The 10,111-nt window shown below is 33.7% G+C and overlaps 1 long non-coding RNA gene across 1 annotated transcript; it reads left to right on the top strand.

Annotated features, from left to right (window-relative positions):
* Nucleotides 1–384: 384 nt before the first annotated feature.
* LOC106618848 (uncharacterized) lies at nucleotides 385–4,393 on the top strand. The gene is made up of 4 exons (XR_004976888.2): nucleotides 385–2,086; nucleotides 3,382–3,616; nucleotides 3,678–4,002; nucleotides 4,308–4,393. It is a non-coding gene; the product is annotated as an uncharacterized lncRNA (long non-coding RNA).
* The last annotated feature ends 5,718 nt before the right edge of the window (nucleotides 4,394–10,111 follow it).

Raw genomic sequence — 10,111 nt, 5'->3', positions numbered from 1 at the left:
TACGTTTTTTTTAATGGGTTTTTATTTACTTGCGTCAATAGTTTTTTGGTTCGGTTTCTTTATATTTTATTATTTATTGTCACGTACTCGGTTGTATGTACTTCCGTATATTCGCGTTCGTAAAGAAAAGTTAATACCCTTTGTACATAAGTGTGCACGATATGTTCATATACTTATAATATGCTTAGATGTTTTGTTGGCAATTACTTGTGTTATAACAAGAACAAGCGATATTGCTAGAAATGTGCCGAATTGGTCGTTGAATATATCATAAGCACAATTGTATAAGTACTAGTACCAATATGTACGTACTTTTTCCCCCAAATTTATTTTTTGTTTTGTTTAACCGATTGTTCGAATAAATTTAATTTAATAAAATAAAATTTTAGTAATTCCTATTTACCACACTGTTAATATTGCGAAATTTTGTAATTTATTATTATTAATTATTTAATTATTGTGCCCTATGTATATACGGTATACAGGCATAGGCAAATTGTATGTCGTATGTATGTATAAACATCCGAATTATTTTCAAGCTACAAATAAAGCGGGAAAAAATAAATGATATGCTATATGGTCATAACTGGAAAATTTTTCTTATTAAGTCGGTATAAAAAAATAAGGATTCAAAATTCTCAAAGGACACAAAAAGAAAAATAAATGGTTTGTACGATAAAAAAATTTTGAATTTAAATTTTGGAGAGACAGCGTCGAGACGATTCCCCACGGCCCCGTGGTTGCCAAAAAATTAAGTGAATAGTTAAAAATTAGTTTGCCTTTGTTAGGTGAATAATTATTTAAACGTTGTGATTACCGATAAAGGAATGTTTTCGCGCTTTTGTAGATTGTAACGAAAAAACCGACAAAGCTATTGCAGCTTTAATTTGCAAAACATTGGAAAATACAACATTACTTTGGAAGATCACCGCTACGATAAGGGCTACGATAATGATAGTAAAATCAATGGTAAATATGAAGGTGCGCAAAATCACATCCAACGTAAAAATAAGTATGTAGTTCTTTCGCCCTCACGCTGAATTTGGCTGGAGTCGACTCGGCTGAATGCTATCCTAGAGCAATAACTTCTTTTTTGGTGTAACGTTAGGAAATTCTGAAATCCAAAATACCCAATTCACTCCACTGTCCAATACAAGGGGGTCTGCCAGAATCGATACCGTCAAGCCATTTGCGAAAAATCTTCCCGGATTGGTAAATGCTTTGAAAGAAGTTAATAAACTCAACCTTACGGGATCGTGCTTTTTATGGCCTCCATATGGTTGAAAATCCTCAATCAATGAAAGAAACTTAGTTCTTCAAGAGATCAATGCCACCATCGACGCTAAAGTTAGAAGTATATAAAGCCTTCTTGTGGATTTGTAATTTCTGCCCGACCAGTGGAAAGCAATTTATAATGTATGTATAATTGTTGCAGAAAATTTAGAGTCGAGACGATATTACCAACAGCAAGAAAAAAACACGGAAACGACCTAAATGAAGAAGTGTATTAATATTGCAGTAAAGAATAAATTGAATTCAAAAGAAATCGTTTTCATTTCTATGGCAGTTCCAGGTTATGAAAGAAGATAAACTCAACACAACTACAAAAAATTTGAAAAAACTGTATTCCGTTGATGTACCTGATAAGTTCTCCTATGAAGCTATTCATCTCAGACATGTTTACGAGGCACATTTTTAAACGCGTCTTACTCCATATAACTTATTAAATGTCATCATTTGTCATCATTGCTCAAAAATTATGAAAACCTATCCCAAATATTTGCATCGCTTTGAGTATATTTTGCACTTTAGTCGTTTCTATTTCAAATAGTGAAATAGTGATAGTTTAGTGCTTTAGCAAGGATCAAACATTTTCATCGATCATGCTCGTCACAGGGCAGGATTTCTGGACTAGTTACACTGCGCCTTGAGGCAGAATTAGTTAAGAAATCCAGACTATTATCGACGCAATCGATGTCGCCAAAGCTCGAAAAGCTCACTTCTAAGTTCCAAAAAATTTAAAATTGGAGGGTTTTAACGGCATGTCTTGTCATCTGGAAAAATATTTTTGACTGTCTATGTACAAGTATGAACTGATTTATAAAAGGTGCGTTCCAAAGTAAACAGGACTTTTAAAAAAAATACAGAACAAATGGTTTTATCGGCAAAATCAATTAATTTTATTCAAAATAGTCTTCTTCTGCTTTAATACAGCTTTTTGCACGGTATGGCCGCCAGTATGCCGGTGAATGGCATCCACGTCTGCATAACACTTCCCTTTCATCGGCAAGTTAATTTTTCCGAAAAGGTAGAGGTCGCACGGTGCCAGATCAGGTGAATACGGGGAGTGGTTGATTGTTAAAATGTGATTTTTGGTCAAATAATCGACCACAAGCGTCGATCGATGAGACAGCGCATTTTCGTGCAACAAACGCCAACTTCCATCTTCTCAAAACTCCAAGGTAGAATACCGCATTAACGTTTTGGCCGGGTGGAACAAATTCTTTGTGTACAATACCCTTGGAATCATAAAAACAAATCAGCATTGTCTTCACTTTTGACTCCTCCAGGCGCAATTTTTTGGGTTTCGGCTCATTTCTCATTTATGTCCTCACGACCACTTTGAAAACGTTGAAACCACTCGTGCACTCTGCTACGGGATAGGCAGTCATCGCCATAAACTTGTTTCATCAATGAATTTCGGTAAAAGTTTTATCAATTTTATAACAAAATTTAATGTTGGCTCTTTGTTCGAAGCTCATTTTCGCACCGATGACAAAAACATACTGACACTACGCAATAACTTCACTTCCATGTCATGTGAAATGTCATGAAATTTGTACTGGAAGTCGATAAAGGATAGCAGATTCTAACGCAGTAGTCGACATATAGATGGCCACTAGAGTTTACTTTGTGACTTTTGTACTGTTTACTTTGGAACGCACCTTGTACATTACTGATTTTGAAGATCGTACAAAACAAATTTGTTCCACCCAACATTAACAAGAAAGCACATTTAATACAGATGTATAAAACACTACGGGGAAATTGACTTATTCTTCAAAAACATTGAAGTACAAGGGGAAAGATAGTTAATTAAATGTATAAAGTATTCGATAAATTTCTGTAGGGGCCCCACCTCTTTACTCCTGGGCCCGGTTTTTCTTTCAGCGGCCCTGCATACGATAGCAAAGTCGCCAAATAATTTTTTTTTTAATAATTCAAGTGGCATAAAAGAAAAGGATGATTGAGAAGTCGTTAGAAATTTCGTACATTTGTCGAGACGGATTCGCGAGTAGTTGCCAGGGCTAGCAAGACGTACAAAACAAGAACACCTGAAACCATCGCAACCATTGTAATGATTGTTGATGTCTCTTGCAGAGCTGTGCGATCATGATGGGCAACGATCATCTTTCAAAACAGGCCAATGAGAACGCCACATTGTTTTTTCAATGTTTGATGGGCTCCACACTTTGCACGAAGTATGTAGCGGAGGAGTTCCGTCTATCGGCCGAGACGTTGATTGGTGATATTGAAACGCGTTTTCAGCAAGCATTAGCACACCCTGGCGAAATAGTGGGCTGGTAGCGCAAAATTGGGTGAACGTGATAAACAGGTAAGCATGGGTGCGCAATGCTTAAATCAGCTACTTATTATTTACTTTGTTTATTTTCAAGTGTTTTTAGATGACAATCAACACTTTACATTTTGCTAATGTGCCATAAAATAACGTAACATTGGGTGTGCCGCATCTAAAGGAAATCATGTTTTTTTTACGCAGAGGACTGTCATCTCGGAGGATCAAGAATTCGGAAATGTCTACTATGAGATGTCCGATTTCAATACAACACACATTTCGCCATAGTTGCTGCGTATCGAATTGAAATATTCCAAGTGTTGGGCATAAAGGCTGTGCGTAAATCGGTTGAGGAAATGAATGCTGTACTGCGGTTCTACGTCTTGTACGTGAACTATCGTCATTTGACAGCTTACTGAATACAAGTAAAGAAATTATATAACTCTGCTAGATGTTACTTATAATTAAGGTCATATATAAGGCGTTAAAATAACATATAATTATAAACAAATTAATGATAACTGGCCAATATTGTTATTTTTTCTATGTTGAATATGTATATATACTTTAATTATTGGAATTGTTTCTTCAGACTCATATTGTTAATCATTTGTTTGGTCACCATATTGTTGCCCTCAACTTTTTATATGACTTGCATGCATTTATTTTTGTAATATAATATAGATACTTTAACAAATACAAAACAAAAATAATTTTTAATTCATTTTAGATATTTGCAAATTTCGATGGAAAGTTCTCAAGCTGGACTTCAATATCATCATTTTAGTTTTTAAATTATAAAATTTAAGTTTCCTATTAGTTTTAAGTACTAAATTAATTAATTAAAAATATTATTGTAATTATGCTTATTATTATACATATATAATTATATAATATATGTATGTACATAATTTGCGAATATTAACAATTAGTAAATTTATGTAGACTATAAAAATTGAACAATTGGTATTAACTATCTCTAAGCCATATATATATAAGCTTTTTTATCAACAATACAAAAAATAATGATAATATTGTACATATATATATAAATATCCGCCAAGAAATGATTCTAAAAGGAAAATAATTTTGTAATGTATGTATATTAAAGCCATTATTTAAAAGCAAATCTAAAATAATAACTTAAAATTTGTAAAAATAGAAAGAAGAACTACTTGTAGAACTATGATGTATAAACATGTAAATTAAATAAATAAAAATAAAATAAGAATTTCAATTTTTTATTTATAAGGAAATAGGTAACCAATACATGATGCAGTGGTGACCAATTAATAACCCATAGCAAGTAACGATGCACCAGTTTTCTGAAAACAATGGCTAACCAAACAAATAACCTATGCACCAGATTTCTGTAACTTATAGGTAACCATAGCAATAACCGTATAAACTATTTTCAGTAGCAGATTGTAAACCAAACAAATGGACAATGAAAAGGACGCTGTTAACCGAAAAGGGTTACAGATAGTTTTCCAAAATTGTTGGATTAGAGCAGTAAAATATATGTAGCATATGCCCCAAGGCAATGAGAGAGCGGATAAGATAATCATACCAACGTGTGGTGAAAGAGGAGAAATAGTTACTATCGGATAATAAATGCGTTAATTACTGATAACCTATCGGCAGAGAACGTATATCATAGAGGAGGTTCACGGCGCAGAGAACGTAAAACTAATATCGTACTACTCGGCAACGATGAGCGTGTTTCACCACAGAAAATTATTAGTGTATTCCACTAAAATTAAACATCAGGGGACTCAAAAATAACAGAATTGAGCAGTGTTAAAAAAGAAAAATAAGTAACCCCAATGTTAAGAAATGTATGCTTACAGATTCGTTTATTTACAATGCGCAAACGACTCTGCATATACAATAATTTATACATAGATATTTTATTTATTTGGTATCAAAGCACATATGTATGTTCAAATTGACACTTTTCATAAAGAATTTCATAAAATCTTTTGAAATGTATAATAAAGTAAACTTTGTATAATAACCTAAATATTTATTAATATAGGTTTTATAAATAATGTATTTATATATTTATTAGCTTACATAAAAATACATATATGCCGTACGCATAATGTTTATAAATCTGTCTACATGCAACATATCATATAAAGGGTGATTCATATCGACCTTAAAAAAAAAAATTGAAAATTCAAATTTAATAGCGAATGTTTATTATCATTTGAAAGAACATTATTATTTTTTTAAGATTATCTCATTCAAATGTTGGCCGCGGCTACGTCTCAGATGATCCACCTGTTGAGTCCAATTTTCAATGATTCGTTCGAGCATTTCGTCTGGTAACTGGCGAATGACTCGCGTGATTTTTTGCTTCAAGGCCTGGATCGAAGCGGGATCGTTCGCATACACTTTACATATGCCCATAGGAAAAAGTCTAAAGGTTTAATATCACCCGATCGGGGTGGCCAATCGACCGGCCCAAAACATGAAAATATCTGCTCACCGAAGTTCTCTCAGTAAATTTATTGCTTAATGCGATGTGTGGGAAGTGGTACCGTCTTTTTGAGACCAAATGTCGCCGAAACTTGAATTTCAGGCATCAAATAATCGGTTATCATGGCGCAATAACGGTCGCTATTGACGGTTACGATCTCACCGGTATCATTTTTGAAGAAGTAGACCGATGATTCCCATAAACCACAAACTGTTTTTTCTGGGTGAAATGGCAGCTCTTCAGGTTGCTCTTCGTCATAAATGCGGAAATTTTTCTGGTTTACAAACCCATTAAGCCAGAAATGGGCCTCATCGCTGAACAAAATTTGGCTCGAAAACGGCGGATCTTCTAGTACCCTCTCCACGATCTTCGTGTACATTCTCAGCTACGCCCGCTATATTTTCTTCAGTGTGTTTTGGACGTGGTCTATTTGGTCGAATATTATCAATAATGAATGCTGGAAAGTTAAGTCTCAAGATAGGTGATGGTGTTGCGAATAGTATGCTCAGTAGGTCAATTATGTTGACCATAAGTTGAGCGAAGCACGCGAAACCCATTCTTTATAGAACGTGAATTTTCTTAATAATGTTGAACAATACTAAACAAAAATAACATAGCAGCTTGACACGACTCTTGCGTGATCTGTCAAAAACAGGCTATTCAAAAAGTATCTCTACTGGGATCACCCGTTATATGTAAATAATATATAATATGTACATCTCCGTTGTCAGAGAGAAAAAATGGCCGAAGCTGTTTTTTGTTTTTATGCCAAAGAGTCAAGCTGTCCAAGAACTTACGCGACGACAAAGCGTCACAACATTGTGTTGTGGATAAAAAATCCAAGCTGTGCCGAAAAAAATTAATCGAACGACCGCCGGGTGTCACCGCTTCCCTTGGAGCTCTAACAGCTTAGGCAACAAACTATCGTAAATATGTGTGTTTATATAAAAGCATGCATACAAATCAACGGAGATTTTTGGGAGCCATGGAAAAATATTTTATAATTGTAAAATGTCTTAAATCGAAAAAAAATTTGTTGCCACTTTTGTAATTTTTTTCTGTGTGAGACGATTGTTGTTTTTTGGGTGATATATTTGCATGTGTATGTACAATAGATTGTGTATACATACATGCATAATTTCGTTATGTAAATAATTGACTTTTATTAAAAAACGAATATTATACATTATTTATTGGTCGCCTTCAAAATAGTCTCCTTCCGCCTGAATACAACGTTTTGCACGTTCATGAAGGTTATCGAATGACTTTTTTAGGTCATTTGTCGGTATAGCGTTGAGGATTTCGTTCATCGCCTTTTGGATGGCATCAACGTCATCATAGCGGTTTCCTTTCATGGCCAAATGTAGTTTTCCGAACAAATAAAAATCGCAGGGTGCCATATCAGGCAAATAGGGTGAATGGTTGATGATATGAATGCGATTATTGGTCAAAAAATCTGTCGTGAGTGTCGAACTCTGAGGTCTTTTTAGTGTGCGGGACAAATCGAGCACAAACCTTTCTGAGGCCCAAATTTTCTGTCAAAATACGATAAATCGACGCTGCGGATATTAATAATTCCGATTCCACATATTTAAGCCTTGATTTCGGCACTTTTTTAATTAATTCACGCACAATTTCCGTGTTTTTTCGTTCACAACATCAACATGGCCGACCCGAACGTTCGTCGTCTTCCAAGTGCTCCCGTCCCTCTTGAAAACGTTTAAACCACTCGTGAATACGGCTACGGGATAGATAATCATCGCCATAAACTTGTTTCATCATTTGATGAGTTTTGGTAAAAGTTTTACCAAGTTTAAAACAAAACTTAATGTTGGCTTATTGTTCGATGCTCATTTTCCGACCGACACTACAAATGTAATGTAACATGTAGCGCGATATCTCAGCTGTTATATAAATTTTATACGACAACACTGAAGAATACACAATTGAGGGATAACAATTTCAGACAGATGGCGCCACTATAAGCCGCGTTGTTTAAAAAGGCCTGGAACTTTTGAATTGTACCTTGTACGTATACAGCAGTACGCGAATTGAGTTTTGCGTCGCGACAAACCGTTTTTTAAATAAAAGCCGAATTATTTAATTAACAGCGAACTATCGGTGGAGCATGTGGAAATCAGACTGATTTTATTGAACAATATTTCTTACAACGAAAGTTTATAGCTAACTCAACTTTAAATAAATTTACAAAGAATGCTAAAAAATTTCCCAATTTCGATCAATTCAAAAAGTTGGTGAGGAATATAATTTTGTTTTGTTAAATTTTTTAAAATAATTTCAAGCGGCAGGAAATGGTCTCAAATTACATATACTTTGCATTAATTGATTTAAGGTACATTGCAATGTATTAACCCTTTTTATACTCTCGTAACCTGTTGCTACAGAGTATAATAGTTTTGTTAACCTAACGGTTGTTTGTATCGCCTAAAACTAATCGAGTTAGATATAGGGTTATATATATATAAATGATCAGGATGAAGAGACGAGTTGTCCGTCTGTCTGTCTGTCCGTCTGTCTGTATATATACAAACTAGTCCCTCAGTTTTTATGCTATCGATCTGAAATTTTGCACCTGTCCTTTTCTAACAAAGAAGCTGCTCAATTGTCTGAACGGCCGATATCGGACCACTATAGCATATAGCTGCCATACAAACTGAACAATCGGAATCAAGTATTTGTATGGGAAACTCTTTCATTTGACGAGGTATGTTCACGAAATTTGGCATGTATTATTATTTGAAGCATTAATCTAATCTCCGAAGAAATTGTATAGATCGGATGACTATTGCATATAGCCGCCATATTAACTGAACGATCGGAGTAAAGTGCTTGCATGGAAAATTTTTTTATTTGACGAGGTATGTTCACGAAATTAGGCACGAGTTATTGCTTAAGGCAATAAATTATTCTCCACAGAAATTGGTCAGATCAGATCACTATAACATATAGCTGCCATACAAATTGAACGTTCGGAATCAAGTTCTTCTAAGGGGCCTTTGTATTTGTGAAGGGTATTATAGCTTCGGCGCAACCGAAGTTAACGTTTTTTCTTATTTTGTTCAATTATTTGTTTAAATAACAATTTTGTAGTAAAATTCTTTAGTATTTGTTTGTTATCATATTGTATATAAGCTTTTCTTCTAATTTTTCTATTACATTAAAGAAGTAATATTCTTTAATTTTAATAGTGCAATTTGTATAATATATCAAAAATTTGCCATTTACTGAAATAATATCGGTGTTACAATTTTGGTCTAGTGGTAATTAATTTACAATTATTGTATCTATATATATTTCCATGATTTCAAAATAATTTTTTTTTTTACTTTTCGCAATGTGAACTCAACTTAAGTTGTTTTAAATATTTATTATCTTGAAATTTATTAGTTTCATTATCTAAATTAAATACTTCTTCCATTTTATATATAATTTCGTTATAAATGAAGTTAGGTAGTGGTGCAAGTTTTCTTAGCTTAACGGCTACAAATGTACGCGGAATTATTATAGCAAAAATTAAATTCGTATTATTAAAAAAACGGTCCCTAATTGAAGGTACCTTAATTTACTAAAATCTACTTCATATTTTATTATGAAAAGCTTTTTAAAATTAGTGAATCAGAGTGAAGCGCCTGCATCAATTAAAGCTACATATTTATTTGTTCCTATCGTAATCTGAATTTTCGGTAAATTATCCAAGGCTAGTTCTGAAAAAATATGTTATTTATTTCAGAAGGTCCTGTCGTTGCGTATCGGCTACTTTCTATTGTGTCAATTTCCATAGACTCAGTCAGTCCTTGTCTAGGCCAATTCAAGCGATTTTGTCCCGAATACTGTCTAGGCTTTTCTGACATTTGGCGTAGCTCATTACTTAAACACGATTTCTATTGAATTATATTCGTTTTTTTTTTGAGGTTGACTTATTTAATTGAAATTATTTCTATGATCATTACGTTCATAATTGTTATTTCGATTATATTGCATCTGTTGTTGATTATGATTATTGAATGTATTATTGAACGGTCTGTTGT

Source organism: Bactrocera oleae, chromosome 3 (assembly GCF_042242935.1).
Source record: "Bactrocera oleae isolate idBacOlea1 chromosome 3, idBacOlea1, whole genome shotgun sequence".
NCBI lineage: Eukaryota > Metazoa > Arthropoda > Insecta > Diptera > Tephritidae > Bactrocera > Bactrocera oleae.
This window is presented reverse-complemented; position numbering and strand designations above follow the sequence as displayed.